This window comes from Ovis canadensis, chromosome 10, assembly GCF_042477335.2.
Source record: "Ovis canadensis isolate MfBH-ARS-UI-01 breed Bighorn chromosome 10, ARS-UI_OviCan_v2, whole genome shotgun sequence".
Classification (NCBI taxonomy): Eukaryota; Metazoa; Chordata; class Mammalia; order Artiodactyla; family Bovidae; genus Ovis; species Ovis canadensis.
Genome location: NC_091254.1, coordinates 23736596 through 23751260, shown reverse-complemented (window position 1 = coordinate 23751260; position 14665 = coordinate 23736596).

Here is a 14665-nt window from a genome sequence, read left to right as displayed (position 1 = left end):
GTGATTCTCCCTGACTTTCTGCTACTTCTCTTTGCTTTTGTTCAGGTAGATGCTTTGAGCAGCTGCTCCCTCACAGCAGAGGGGTTTCTTCTTGCCCTCTTGTACTCCTTCATATCCTCCCCACCACCATCCTCATCATCTCCACCTCGTCCACTCCTCGTCTTCATCATCACCAGTCACTAAGTATTTAAAATATATGACAATATAATTTCATCATCAAAAATGCTTCTGTGTATGTTTATTCTCATTTCACATGAAAAAAAGTCATTTAGAGTAATTAACTTCTTCTAAATCACAAAGTCATAGATGGAAGAAATAAGATCCAAACCCATGTTTGAAACCAAAGACAAGGCTCAACAATAATGTCCCAATACCATTTCTCTTCGAGCATGCTTCTTCCATGAATGCACCCAAATATCATGTGCTAGTGTTAAATTGCCAGGCTTGGGTACAGTTCCTTGAGACACAAATAAGTTACTTAACAAAGCACCTCTTGGACATCAGGCTTATGGAAAAATATCTCATGATTTAACGTGAAGTAATAAGAACAAAGGGGCTTCCCTGGTGGCTCAGATGGTAAAGAAGCTGTCTGCAATGCAGGAAACCCAGGTTCGATCACTGGGTTTATTCTTTGACAAGTACTCAAGTAGCTTAATTTTACTTGATATTGATTTTTAACTGGCCATTCTGGACATATATTTAAAGCAAGTATAGCAATGAAATGAAGCTTGCTTTTTGGTGGTTGTTATTTTATTATTTTGTCACATAGCAATATAATTGGAGAAGGCAATGGCACCCCACTCCAGTACTCTTGCCTGGAAAGTCCCATGGATGGAGGAGCCTGGTGGGCTGCAGTCCATGGGATCTCTAAGAGTCAGACACGACTGAGCAACTTCACTTTCACCTTTCACTTTCACACACTGGAGAAGGAAATGGCAACCCACTCCAGTGTTCTTGCCTGGAGAATCCCAGGGATGGGGGAGCCTGGCGAGCTGCTGTTTATGGGGTCGCGCAGAGTCGGACACGCCTGAAGTGGCTTAGCAGCAGCAGCAGCTGCGACAGCAATATAATATTTTCCTAGTATTTGTAAAAAGTAATTTAAGTCGTATGGGAAAGGTCAAAATATGTTGAATCCTTATTGCTTTTAATAGAAGAACTGGATTAATCAGACTGAGGTAAGATAAATGGAACAAAATAAAAATAATCAAAGAACTTAACTCCTCAGTAAAGAAGAAAATTACTGAAAAACCATCAATAGCTAACCAAATCTGTAGTAAGTACTGTTACAGGTGAAAGCTGGAAGAAGGTATTCCTAAGACTTGTAGATAAACTTCATCAGCTAGATAAAGCACTCTCTCCAGTGTACTTTAAATCACTCCCTATTACCTTTTATGGATTATCTTCTAGAGCCTAGTCTATGGATGAAATAAAATAAATATTTGTAAGATCAATATCGAAAATTGAAGCTATACAGCCTACCAGTAGAAGTCAGCAGATGACTTTTTCTGTTATTTTCATGGATGATTTTAGTTTTGTGGTTTCCCATCACCCATCTTCTTGGGGAGAATTATCTCCTCGTGTCATGCAGTAATAGTTGGACTGTAATCTAAGGCATATATTGGGTCTCAATATACAGTTGAAAGGGTCCTTGAAAGTTCCTTTAACAAATTCTTTCTTTTCAGTTCCATTATTGTGAAAGAATGTATAATCAGACCTCCTTTCGGGACACTGAATCTTGAGTGAATAATGCAAAGATGGAAAAAAATCACAGAGTTTTAACTATGGTACCCCAGTAACTGGAGGGGGGAATCCCGCTCTAAAAATTTCTGGAACTTCCAGAACTCTCCCAAACTTAGATTACCTCTATAATAGTAATATCCCTTATATCTTTCCAATTAATTATGTGCTTATTTAAATAAGGTCACTTTCTACTGCTTGTATCCAGAACAGTAAAAGGATAAAATTCAAAAGGCTGAATATAAATAGCTTAATTTCCCTGGTAAGCTGAATTCATGTTTTGTTAAAGACAATTCCATGCCTAACCATCACATACCGTTAAGGTGAAGAAAGGCTAATTTGATGATCATCTTTTTTAAAAAAAAATATTTATTTTTTATTGAAGGATAACTGCTTTACAGAATTTTGCTGTTTTCTGTCAAACCTCAACATGAATCAGCCATAGGTATATATATGTCCCCTCCATTCTGAACCTCCCTTCCTCCCCATCCCACCCCTTAGGTTGATACAGAGCCCCTGTTTGAGTTTGCTGAGCCATACAGTAAATTCTCATTGGCTATCTATTTCACATATGGTAATGTAAGTTTCCATGTTACTCTCTCCATACATCTCACCCTTTTCTCCCCCTCCCCATGTTAAAGGTAATTTACTTCCCCTGTCTAATCAGCCAGCAAAATGATGGTCCATGCTTCCCAAATGAGTCTCTCCCAGATGCTTCCATCGTGACTTCCAGCACCTTTATCCATGACAGTGTCTTTTCTCTTTGGCTCAGATGTCATCTGTTTTTATTTGCTCTTCACTTTTTGCTCTAATCCAGTCTAACATCCACTTAGCACCCAAGGAAATACTTTAGAAACTTAAATTCAATCATTTCACTTTGTTGTTAAACTTCTTTGATAGCTGACTATTATGTTTCACATGAAGTCCAAACTGCTATGTTTTGCAAGGCCCTGGGTGATACTGTCAATGGCCCACTTTAAAACTGAATCTCATATCATACTGTTTCACGAGTCACTTGTACTTTGTTTGGGATCTTAGCAACTTTAAAACTGTGCCCCACCTCAACTTCTCAACCTCTCACCTTAAGTACTACCTCCTCAGAAAATTCTTCCCTAGCAATCTCTTTTTACTTACTTGCCCTTGGTTGCTTGCTTCAATGTCTTACATATTTTTAAGTATATACTTTGTGTTTGTCACTTGTTTATTGTTTATGTATTCACTGGAATGTAAGATCCTTGAAGGCAAATTGATTCACAAATGCATCCCCAGCAGGATAGAGCCCACTGTGGCCTCTCAAATATTTTGTGAAAAAATAAATGCATGTTTTCTACATACATGAACACTGAATTGTTTTTCTTGTAAGAACTCAGCTTATTATCCTCTTTTCCTTAAAATAAAATAGCTTTATGTTTTAATTCCACATTTCAGTGCTTGAAAATTTCATACCAATGGTTATGTAAGCTTGTCTTTTATAGGATATAAAATGAATAGCATTTTGAACTGTTAATGTCTATTTCCTTTGTTTTGTATAACGTTAATGAGACTCCGGTACTCTTGCCTGGAAAATCCCATAGATGGAGGAGCCTGGTAGGCTGTAGCCTACGGGTTTGCTAAGAGTCAGACACGACTGAGTGACTTCACTTTCACTTTTCACTTTCATGCATTGGAGAAGGAAATGGCCACCCACTCCAGTGTTCTTGCCTGGAGAGTTCCAGTGATGGTGGAGCCTGGCAGGCTGCCATTTATGGGGTTGCACAGAGTCGGACACGACTGAAGCAACGTAGCAGCAATGAGATTAAAATGAATGTAGTATAAGCAGGAAATCTACTAAAATCTCACCAGAGAAGAAGCTTATAAAATACTCCTGGTATCAGGGGAAACATAACAAATCTTTCCTCTACCTGTAAAGCATTTTTCATCAACACGAGATTCCAAGAACTCCTATAGACAGTGAAATGAGACATTTGAACTACTGTGTGCTGTATCAGTCAGACAAATTTTGGTTTTCTTTTCTGAACAATACTCAGAGAAACTCGCATGGAAATGGTTATTGAGTTAGAAGGAGAAGGAGCACAATACCTTGAGGGAAATTTTTCACTTTGAGAGAAAATATCCAGTTTCTTCCATTTTGGAGCAATTATGATAGTGATGAGAAATTTGTAAGACCTATCTTTTCTATGCAAATGTCAACAGATTTCATATTAAAAATAGTATGAGGTGTGTTATGCTTCTTTTTTTTTTCATATTCCAGCAATATTCATCCATCCAGTGAAGAAGGAATACAGAATGTGCGGAGAACTGAGCTAGCAAGAAAATAATGTCCTAAGGGGGGAAGGGGATGTTCACTCTGATTTCCATTTGAGATATAATTTTCACATATAAGTTGCAACAAAATGTCAAATATTATACTGGATTCCATTTTTGAATCTAGTCTGGGCAAGAAGACTAACACAGACAAAGTGTATTAGTCAGGGATCTCTCTTTTTTAGATAATTATGGTGAAGATATTTCTGTGAAACAAACCTGTAACATTTCACTATTAGAAAGGGAAGTAGAGAACATGACAAACTCTGCTTTTTTTTTTTTTCCAGATCATCGCATTTAATCTGAAGTATTACTAATTTTAGATTTCAATGATCAAGTTTTAAAAGATGCTACAAATGGTTAGGTTTCATGTGAATGAGATCAATGTTTAAATTCAATTTAATAAGCATTATTACATTTTTTTCTGTTTAGAAAACACTAGGCAATGAAGTTTTTCAAAGGTGTGCAGACTTTTCTCGAGTCTCAATTTACCAGGACATATAAGACCTGCACAAATTGGAGGAGAAATCCAGGTTTCTCAAAGATTAATGATGATTATCTCTGGAAGGTCATGATAAAATTCAGCTTCTGTTTCAGTAGATTTACTGTGGAATCTAGAATCTGCATTCCTAGTAAACTCCAAAGTAATGCCAATTTTGCTGTTATATGGACCAAACTTTGAACAGTGAAGGTATAAAAGATAACTGTCTGAAGTGGGTCTCAAAAAGTAAGCCTTCCCTTGACCATAAAATTGTACTTATAATACTTGTGAGATACTGGTTGGAGATATTCTAGAAATAAGAAAAATATGTAAGCAAAGGAGTGTCAATAGAAAATTGACTATTTTGGATGGAAATTGATCATTATGATGGCTTTTTTGAAGTGAAGGGTATTAGTCACCTGTGTTGTGCCAAGTCATGTGCAAGATTTTACTATATATCTAATGGTTACATTTGAATATTTACTACTCACTAGTGAAAATGTTTATTTTTGAAAGTAAAAAATCAGAAATACTGTCTTCTCAGGAAACTGAATCTTTTTCCAGGGTTCTTTTTCCTAGTACACCTGAGAATCCCCAAAGATATATGTAACTACTAGATCACTTTGTGATGTTGTATGAAAAATTTAATTATCACCATCTGTCTATTTTGCTCTATAAGCTCTTTCCTTTTTTCTTGTGGCTGGAAGGCAAGTATTCCCTAATTCTTGTGATCAGTCAAACAAAAGATATTCCAGAGCAGAGATATTAGGACTCTCACTCTGTGAAACTTCATTTCTCAGAGTAAACAGAACTGGGGATGAGAATAGATAGGAGTGGGTGGATCTTGAGTTTGAATGGTCAGATGTATCCCTTATGAGTGATAAGTCACTTCAGTCATCTCCTACTCTTTGTGACTCTATGGACTGTAGCCCACAGGCTCTCTGTCCATGGGATTCTCCAGTCAAGGACACTGGAGTGGATTGCCATGTCCTCCATCAGGAGATCTTCCTGACTCAAGGATCAAACCTACCTCTCTTGCATCTCCTGCATTGGCAGATGGGTTCTTTACCACTAGTGCAAACTGGAAAGCCCATATCCCTTATATGTCAACTGTAATCATTCTAGGTCCTGAGGCTCTGTCTGGGCCTTTCTTCTAGACATCTCTCACATGTTATTCCCATATTATTTTCTCACTTATGGACAGCTATGCTAGAGAACGAACCTGACTCCTTATTGGATCTATTCCTTTAGCTCTAATCCGTGTGCTTTGTTGCCTGTGCTTAGTCATGATGGCCCTGAAGCTTTGTCTAGTCAATCAGTAAAAGAATGTTGCCAGCAGCCTGAAATATACAGAATAGCCCATGCTCAAGGTTCTGATCATTAAAAGTATAAAACTTTATAGAGACTAAAAGATGCAGCACACAAAAGAGCAATTTTCTTGTTGGAAACTTATAGAGACACTGATCAGATCTACCTGGACAGCTGCAAGAACAAAGGATTCCAACACCAAGAAGTTTCAAACAACCAGACACATGCCCTCCCCTTTTTGTACAAAAGAAACCTGAATTCTCACTTGGATAAGATGACTCTTAGGGACACTAGTCCACCACTTCCTCGATCTGCTGACTTTGTGAATAAAGTCATTTTTGTGAATGGCAATATCAGTGAACTCCTTTCCCTAACAACTCATTGTCAGTAAAGTCTGATGATGTAAAAAGCAATATTGCATAGGAATCTGGAATGTTAAGTTCATGAATAAAGGTAAATTAGAAATGGTCAAACAAGAGATAGCAAGAGTGAACATTGACATTTTAGAAATCAGTGAGCGAGAATGGATCAGAAGGAGTGAATTTAACTCAGATGACCGTTATATCTACTACTGTGGGCAAGAATCCCTTAAAAGAAATGGAGTAGCCCTCATAGTCAACAAAAGAGTCCAAAATGCAGTACGTGGATGCAATCTCAAAAATGACAGAATAATTTCTGTTCATTTCCAAGACAAACCATTCAATATCACAGTAATCCAAGCCCTGACCAGTAATGCTGAAGAAGCTGAAGTTGAATGGTTCTGTGAAGACCTACAAGACCTTCTAGAACTAACACCCCCAAAAAGATGGCTTTTACATCATAGGGGACTGGAATGCAAAAGTAAGAAGTCAAGAGATACCTGGAGTAACAGGCAAATTTGGCCTTGGAGTAAAAAACGAAGCAGGACAAAGGCTAACAAAGTTTTGTTAAGAGAATGCACTGGTCATAGCAAACATCCTCTTCCAACAACACAAACGAAGACTCTACACATGGACATCACCAGATGGTCAATAAGGAAATCAGATTGATTATATCTTTGCAGCCAAAGAGGAAGAAGTTCTATAGAGTCAACAAAAACAAGACCGGGAGCTGACTGTTGGACAGACCATGAACTCCTTATTGTCAAACACAGACTGAAATTGAAGAAAGTAGGGAAAATCACTACATCATTCAGGTATGACTTAAATCAAATCTCTTAAGATTATACAATGGAGGTGACAAATAAATTCAAGGGATTAGATCTGATAAACTGCCTGAAGAGCTATGGACGGAGGTTCCTGACATTGTACGAGGCAGTGATCAAGACCGTCCCCAAGAAAAAGAAAGGCAGAATGATTCTCTGAGGAGGCTTTACAAATAGCCAAGAAAAGAAGAGAAGGTAAAGACAAAGGAGAAAAGGAAAGATATACCCATTTGAATGCAGAGCTCCAAAGAATAACACATAGAGTTAAGAAAGCCTTCCTCAGTGATCAATGCAAAGAAATACAAGAAAGCAATAGAATGGGAAAGACTAGAGATCTCATCTCTTCAAGAAAATTAGAGATACCAAGGGAAAATTTCAAGAATAGATGGGCTCAATAAAGGATGGAAATGGTATGGACCTAAAAGAAGCAGAAGATGTTAAGAAGAGGTGGCAAGAATACACAGAAGAACTATGCGAAAAAGATATTCATGATCCAAATAACCGCGATGGTGTGATCACTCACTTAGAACCAGACATCCTGGAATGTGAAGTCAAGTGGGCCTTAGGAAGCATCACTATGAACAAAGCTAGTGGAGGTGATGGAATTCCAGTTGAGCTATTTCAAATCCTAAAAGATGATGCTGTGAAAGTGCTGTACCCAATATGCCAGCAAATTTGGAAAACTCAGCAGTTTTCCACAGGACTGGAAAATGTAAGTTTTCATTCCAATCCCAAGAAGGGCAATGCCAAAGAATGTTCAAACTACTGCACAATTGCACTTATCTCACACAGTAGCAAAGTAATTCTCAAAATTCTCCAAGCCAGGTTTCAACAGTACATGAACCATGAACTTCCAGATGTTCAAATTGTATTTAGAAAAGGCAGAGGAACAAGAGATCAAATTTCCAACATCCGTTGGAGCATCGAAAAAGCAAGATAATTCCAGAAAAACATCTACTTCATTTTATTGATTATGCCAAAATCTTTGACTATGTAGATCACAGTAAACTGTGGAAAATTCCTCAAGAGATGGGAATATCAGACCACCTTACCTACCTCCTGAGAAATCTGTATGCAGGTCAAAAAGCAACAGTTAGAACTAGACATGGAGCAACAGACTGGTTCCAAATCGGGAAACGAGTATGTCAAGGCTGTATATTGTTACACTGCTTATTTAACTTATATGCACAGTACATTATGTGAAATTCCAAGCTGGCTGATGCACCAGCTGGAATCAAGATTGCTGGGAGAAATGTCAGTAACCTCAGATACACAGGTGACACCACCCTTATGAGAGAAAGTGAAGAGGAACTAGATTGCCTCTTGATTAAAGTGAAAGAGGAGAGTGAAAAAGTTGGCTTAAAGCTTAGTTAAAAAAAAAAACTAAGATCATGGCTTCTGGTCCCACCACTGCATGGCAAATAGGTGGAAAAACAATGGAAATAGTGAGAGACTTTATTTTGGGGGGCTCCCAAATCACTGCAGATGGTGAGTGCAGCCATGAAATTAAAAGACGCTTACTCCTTGGAAGTAAAGTTATGACCAACCGAGATGGCATATTAAAAAGCAGAGATAATACTTTCCAAAAAAGGTCCATGTAATCAAAGCTGTGGTTTTTCCTGTTGTTATGTATGGATGTGAGAATTGGACTCTAAAGAAAGCTGAGCGTCAAAGAATTGATGCTTTTGAACTGTGGTGTTGGAGAAGACTCTTGAAGGTTGCAAGGAGATCCAACCAGTCCAGCCTAAAGGAAATCAGTCTTGAATATTCATTGGAAGGACTGATGCTGAAGCTGAAACTCCAATACTCTGGCCACCTGACATGAAGTACTGACTCATTGGAAAACAACCTGATGCTGGGAAAGATTGAAGGCAGGAGGAGAAGGGAGGACAGAGGATGAGATGGCTGGATGGCATCACCAACTCAATGGTCATGAGTTTGAGCAATCTCTGGGAGTTGGTGATGGACAAGGAAGCCTGGCATCCTCAGTTCATGGGGTTGCAAAGAGTCAGACATGACTGAGCAACTGAACTGAATAACTGGTCTCCTAATTTATTGGCTTGCCTTTCAGTGAGCAGTATGAATTTGGACTCAGTAACACTCCTTATTCTTTTCCTTCATCTGACTTCCTTCAATAGTTCATTGGATGAGTCTATTTAAAAGAAGTTTAAAAAAAAGGACAAGTTCACCTTCTTTTTACACTGTGCTCCTAGACCCTGTAAAAGCCAAAACTGTGGCTGGGTAATATTTTAGTAAAAGTACAGTCCATGACATTTTAATGAAATAGTAGAACTTTGTATTTCATTCAAGTTGTTGGTCTATACGGAGGACTAACGGGACTTCTAAGAAATAGTCATTGTGGATGACATTCACTGGTCTATCAAAGTCTCAGTTCTGACTCAAACATATGAACCTGTTAACTATGAACTGTTTATCCTATCAACCACCTTATAAGTTAGATATTATCTCCATTTCAAGCAACATTTTGAGCATGAAAAGCAACTCATGATGCAATCTCAAGATGATTGATTAACTTTTACAAAGTCAGAGAGCTAGTATGATGATCAAGCCAAAAGGATCAAGACAAACCCACCCACTTGGATTTGGAAGATAACTGTGGTCCAGTGAAATAATAACTAGTATTCTTATTTGCCCTAGGCAAGTGTTATAGACACTTGAGATGTGCTAACTAGTTTATTCCTTACAACAAACCAAGAGTTTTATAGATGAGGTCACTGAAACACAGAGATTCATTCCAAAGTCACATAGAAAGTAAGTAGAAGAACTGAGATCTAAACTCAGGCATCATGGCTCTAAAGCCACATTTTTAACCACTAATTCATTAAAGCTGTATTAGAGTATTCTGAGACCAAAAATACAAGATTAGGGTAATAGATAATTACTGGAATGTACCTAAAACAATGCACTAGATGATGGCAACTATGGTAAGAATCAGCTGATTACAAGTGCTTGACCACAGTGCAAATCTTTTTTTTTTTTTCTTTCTTTTTTTAAAAATATACATTTATTTATTTTAATTGGAGGTTAATTACTTTACAATATTGTATTGGTATTCCATACACCGACATGAATCTGCCACGGGTGTACTCGTGTTCCCCATCCTGAACCCCCCTCCCACCTCTCTCCCCATACTGTCTCCCTGAGTCATCCCAGGGATGCACAGCCCCAAGCACCCTGTCTAATGCATCAAAACTGGACTGCCGATCTGTTTCACCTATGGAAATATACATGTTTCAATGCCATTCTCCAAAATCATCCCACCCTCACCCTCTCCCACGGAGTCCAAAAGACTGTTCTATACATCTGTATCTCTTTTGCTGTCTCGCATACAAGGTTATCATTACCATCATTCTAAATTCCATATATATGCGTTAGTATACTGTATTGGTGTTTTTCTTTCTGGTTTACTTCACTCTGTATAATTGCCTCCAGTTTCATCCACCTCATTAGAACTGATTCAAATGTATTCTTTTTAATGGCTGAGTAATATTCCATTGTGTATATGTACCACAGCTTTCTTATCCATTCATCTGCTGATGGACATCTAGGTTGCTTCCATGTCCTGGCTATCGTAAACAGTGCTGCAATGAACACTGGGGTACACATCTCTCTTTCACCTCTGGTTTCCTCAGTGTGTATGCCCCGCAGAGGTATTGCTGGGTCATATGGCAGTTCTATTTCCAGTTTTTTAAGGAATCTCCACATTGTTCTCCATAGTGGCTGTACTAGTTTGTATTCCCACCAACAATGTAAAAGGGTTCCTTTTCATCCACACCCTCTCCAGCATTTATTGCTTGTAGACTTTTGGATAGCAGCCATTCTGACTGGCATGAAATGGTACCTCATTGTGGTTTTGATTTGCATTTCTCTGATGAGTGATGCTGAGCACCTTTTCATGTGTTTGTTAGCCATCTGTATGTTTTCCTTGGAGAAATGTCTGTTTAGGTCTTTGGCCCATTTTTTGATTGGTCATTTATTTTTCTGGAATTGAGCTGCAGAGTTGTTTGTATATTTTTGAGATTAATTCTTTGTCAGTTGCTTCATTTGCTATTATTTTCTCCCATTCTGAAGGCTGTCTTTCTACCTCGCTTATAGTTTCCTTTGTTGTGCAGAAGCTTTTAAGTTTAATTAGGTCTCATTTGTTTATTTTTGCTTTTATTTCCAATATTCTGGGAGGTGGGTCATAGAGGATTCTGCTGTGATTTATGTCAGAGAGTGATTTGCCTATGTTCTCCTCTAGAAGTTTTATAGTTTCTGGTCTTACGTTTAGATCTTTAATTCATTTTGAGTTTATTTTTGTGTATGGTGTTAGAAAGTGTTCTACTTTCATTTTTTTACAAGTGGTTGACCAGTTTTCCCAGCACCAATTGTTAAAGAGATTGTCTTTTCTCCATTGTATATTCTTGCCTCCTTTGTCAAAGATAGGTTGTCCACAGGTGTGTGGATTTATCTCTTGGTTTTCTGTTTTGTTTTGTTTTTTTTTTTCATTGATCTATATTTCTGTCTTTGTGCCAATACCATACTGTCTTGATGACTGTGGCTTTGTAGTAGAGCATGAAGTCAGGCAGGTTGATTCCTCCAGTTCCATTCTTCTTTCTCAAGATTGCTTTGGCTATTTGAGGTTTTTTGTATTTCCATACAAATTGTGAAATTATTTGTTCTAGCTCTGTGAAAAATACTGTTGGTAGCTTGATAGGGATTGCATTGAATCTATAGATTGCTTTGGGTAGTATACTCATTTTCACTATATTGATTCTTCTGATCCATGAACACAGTATATTTCTCCATATATTAGTGTCTTCTTTGATTTCTTTCACCAGTGTTTTATAGTTTTCTATATATAGGTCTTTAGTTTCTTTAGGTAGATGTATTCCTAAGTATTTTATTCTTTCCATTGCAATGCTGAATGGAATTGTTAAAATCTTTTTCAGGAGGTGGAAAGGAGGTCAACGCCAGTCCCTTGAACTGAATACACAGAAGTCTGGGAAACAAAGAAAGGTAACGGAGCAAGACTAGGTTGAGAGAATCTTGGGGAAGGATGTGAACTGATAAAGCTAAAGAGAGCAGGTCAAAAAGAATTCTTCTGACTGTAGAATATTGGAGAGTATAAATATTGGGTGATAGTAGGCAGTCAAACTTAATCTATTCCAATTAGGGTGTGGACCCACTACAAGCTTCAGTTCTTGCTTCTCAGAATTTCCTTCTTGATAATTTAAAAGTTAGAATTGTTTATATTGAAGATAGGGCTTCCCTGGTGGCTTGGATGGTAAAGAATCTGCCTGCAATGTGGAAGACCTGGGTTCAATACCTGGGTTGGGAAGATCCCCTGGAGGAAGGCTTGGCAACCCACTTCAGTATTCTAACCTGCAGAATCCCCATCAACAGAGGAGCCTGTTGGGCTACAATCCCTGGGTTCATAAAGAGTCGGACATGACTAAGTGAGTAAGCACAGCACATACTGAAGATGTATAACGTAATGATTTGATATACATACACATGACTGTCATCAATTTAATAAACCTGTCCATTGCCTCGCATAGTTACATTTGGGTGTATGTATGGTGAGAACCTGCCATCCATTCTCTTATCAAATTTCCAGTATTCAATGGATGAGAGAATAAAAACCTGATTTCAAAATCTGCTATACCATGAAATAGGCCAAATGAGAGGAAGTCAAGATGTGAACTGTTATGGAAGAAGAGAAGCTCATAAATGTGAGCAGCAGAATGTGGGGAAAGGAAAATTTGGTGTGAGTTCTCATGTGAGTTCTCATTCCTCACGTAGTGAGACAGAGAGATGAGTTGAAGGTGGAGATACACATTTCATTCACTGCTTCCAACTCCTACCATCAGAGTTATTCTACCTGATTTGGTGCTACAGCCAACTTTTTCACTAACTGTTTGTGCCAGTTAATAAAGAATATCAGATTTTACCCACTGTTCAGTAATCTGTGATGCTGGCGCTGGAACGGCCAACCACATTTTTGTTTTCCCACTTGGCTCCTTTTTGTGCTCAGCCAGAGAGGGACCCTGGAGGGGATGGAAGAAAACAACTTGCTCCTTTCTCCTGTTATGATTCTTCTAGCAACGTGTCTTCACTTGTTGATAGCAGTTTATTCTAGTTGGCAGTAGCTGAGCCCAGTTTAAAGTTTTTTTCCAACATTTGCAGAACCAGTGTCCTTGATCCCTTGCCTTGGAGATATTAATACCAGCACAAGCCAACAATCCCAGCTAATGTTTCCATGGGGTTCCTCTTCTGGACTTATAGACATTAGTACAGACTTAATGGCATCTTCTGTGTAGCAGTTTGTGCTTCAGAGTCGCAAAATTCTTCCCTGTATCTTCTAAATTTCAAGAATTTCAGACTCTTTCAGCCTCTTGTCTGCCTCAGGGATTGAAGCTTCTGCCTCCCCCCACCCTCACCCCAGTTACTATCTCTGGATAGTTTTTTTTTTACTCTTCAGTTCTTCAGTACCTAGTTAGCAACATATATACATATATATACACACACACACACACACACACACACAACCTTCAGCAACCACCACCCTGATCAGTCCGCAGTCATCAACATCGAAGCAAGACCCTCCACCAGCAAAAGGATTACAACTTGCTGTAGGCTTAGATGCTATTTAGCACTTTTAGCAATAAAATATTTTTAAATGAATGTATGTACACTGTTTTTCAGACATAATGCTATTACATACTTAACAGACTATATAGTACAGTATAAACATAACATATATGCATTAGAAAACCAACAAATTCACATTACTTGCTTTACTGTAGTGATCTGGAACTAAACCCATAGTACCTCTGAGGTACACCTGTAAATAAATAAACGAATAAAAGAAAGCTTGAGGAAGAATGGGATATTCACATAGTTTAAAGATATCTCCCCACAAAACAGTTTTTACAAAGGGAAAATGAATAATTGTATATACAAAAGTCTGAAAGACACTAGCATAAGCAAATGATTAAAGAAAACATTATCAGTAATATGATGAAATCAAAATCACATACCATCTGATAGGATGCAATGAAAAGAACACACCATCCCTCTGTGAAATTCTTACCAAAATGTATAAGAAAACAACAGGAAAGCCAAAATTGAGACTCATTTTAGAAAATAACTGGCTTATGGTCTTTGAAAAATATCAAGGTCATAAAAGTCAAGGAATGACTGAGAAACTTTACCCTAGTGAAGAAGATTAAAGAGGTATTACAACTAAATGTAATGGGTGATTTTGAATTGTATTCCAAGTGATGCATACAAGTGGCACAACTGCCAAAGCCTGAGTGGGGGGCAGTGGTTATTTCCTGATTTAGCAGATATATTATGGTTGTGGGCTTTCCAGGTGGCATAAATGATTTTTTAAAAAATCCACCTGCCAAAGCAGGAGACGCAAGAGACATGGTTTGATTGCTCAGTAGGGAAGATTCCCTGGAACAGGAAATGGCAACCCATTCCAGTATTCTTGCCTGGAAAATTCCACGGACAGAGGAGCCTGGCAGGCTACAATCCATTAGGCCGTAAGAGTGGAACATGATTGAGCAACTGAGCACACTGTGGTTGTATATGGAAATATCCTTATCTTTAGGAAATAACTAAATACAAACTAAGGTATTTGG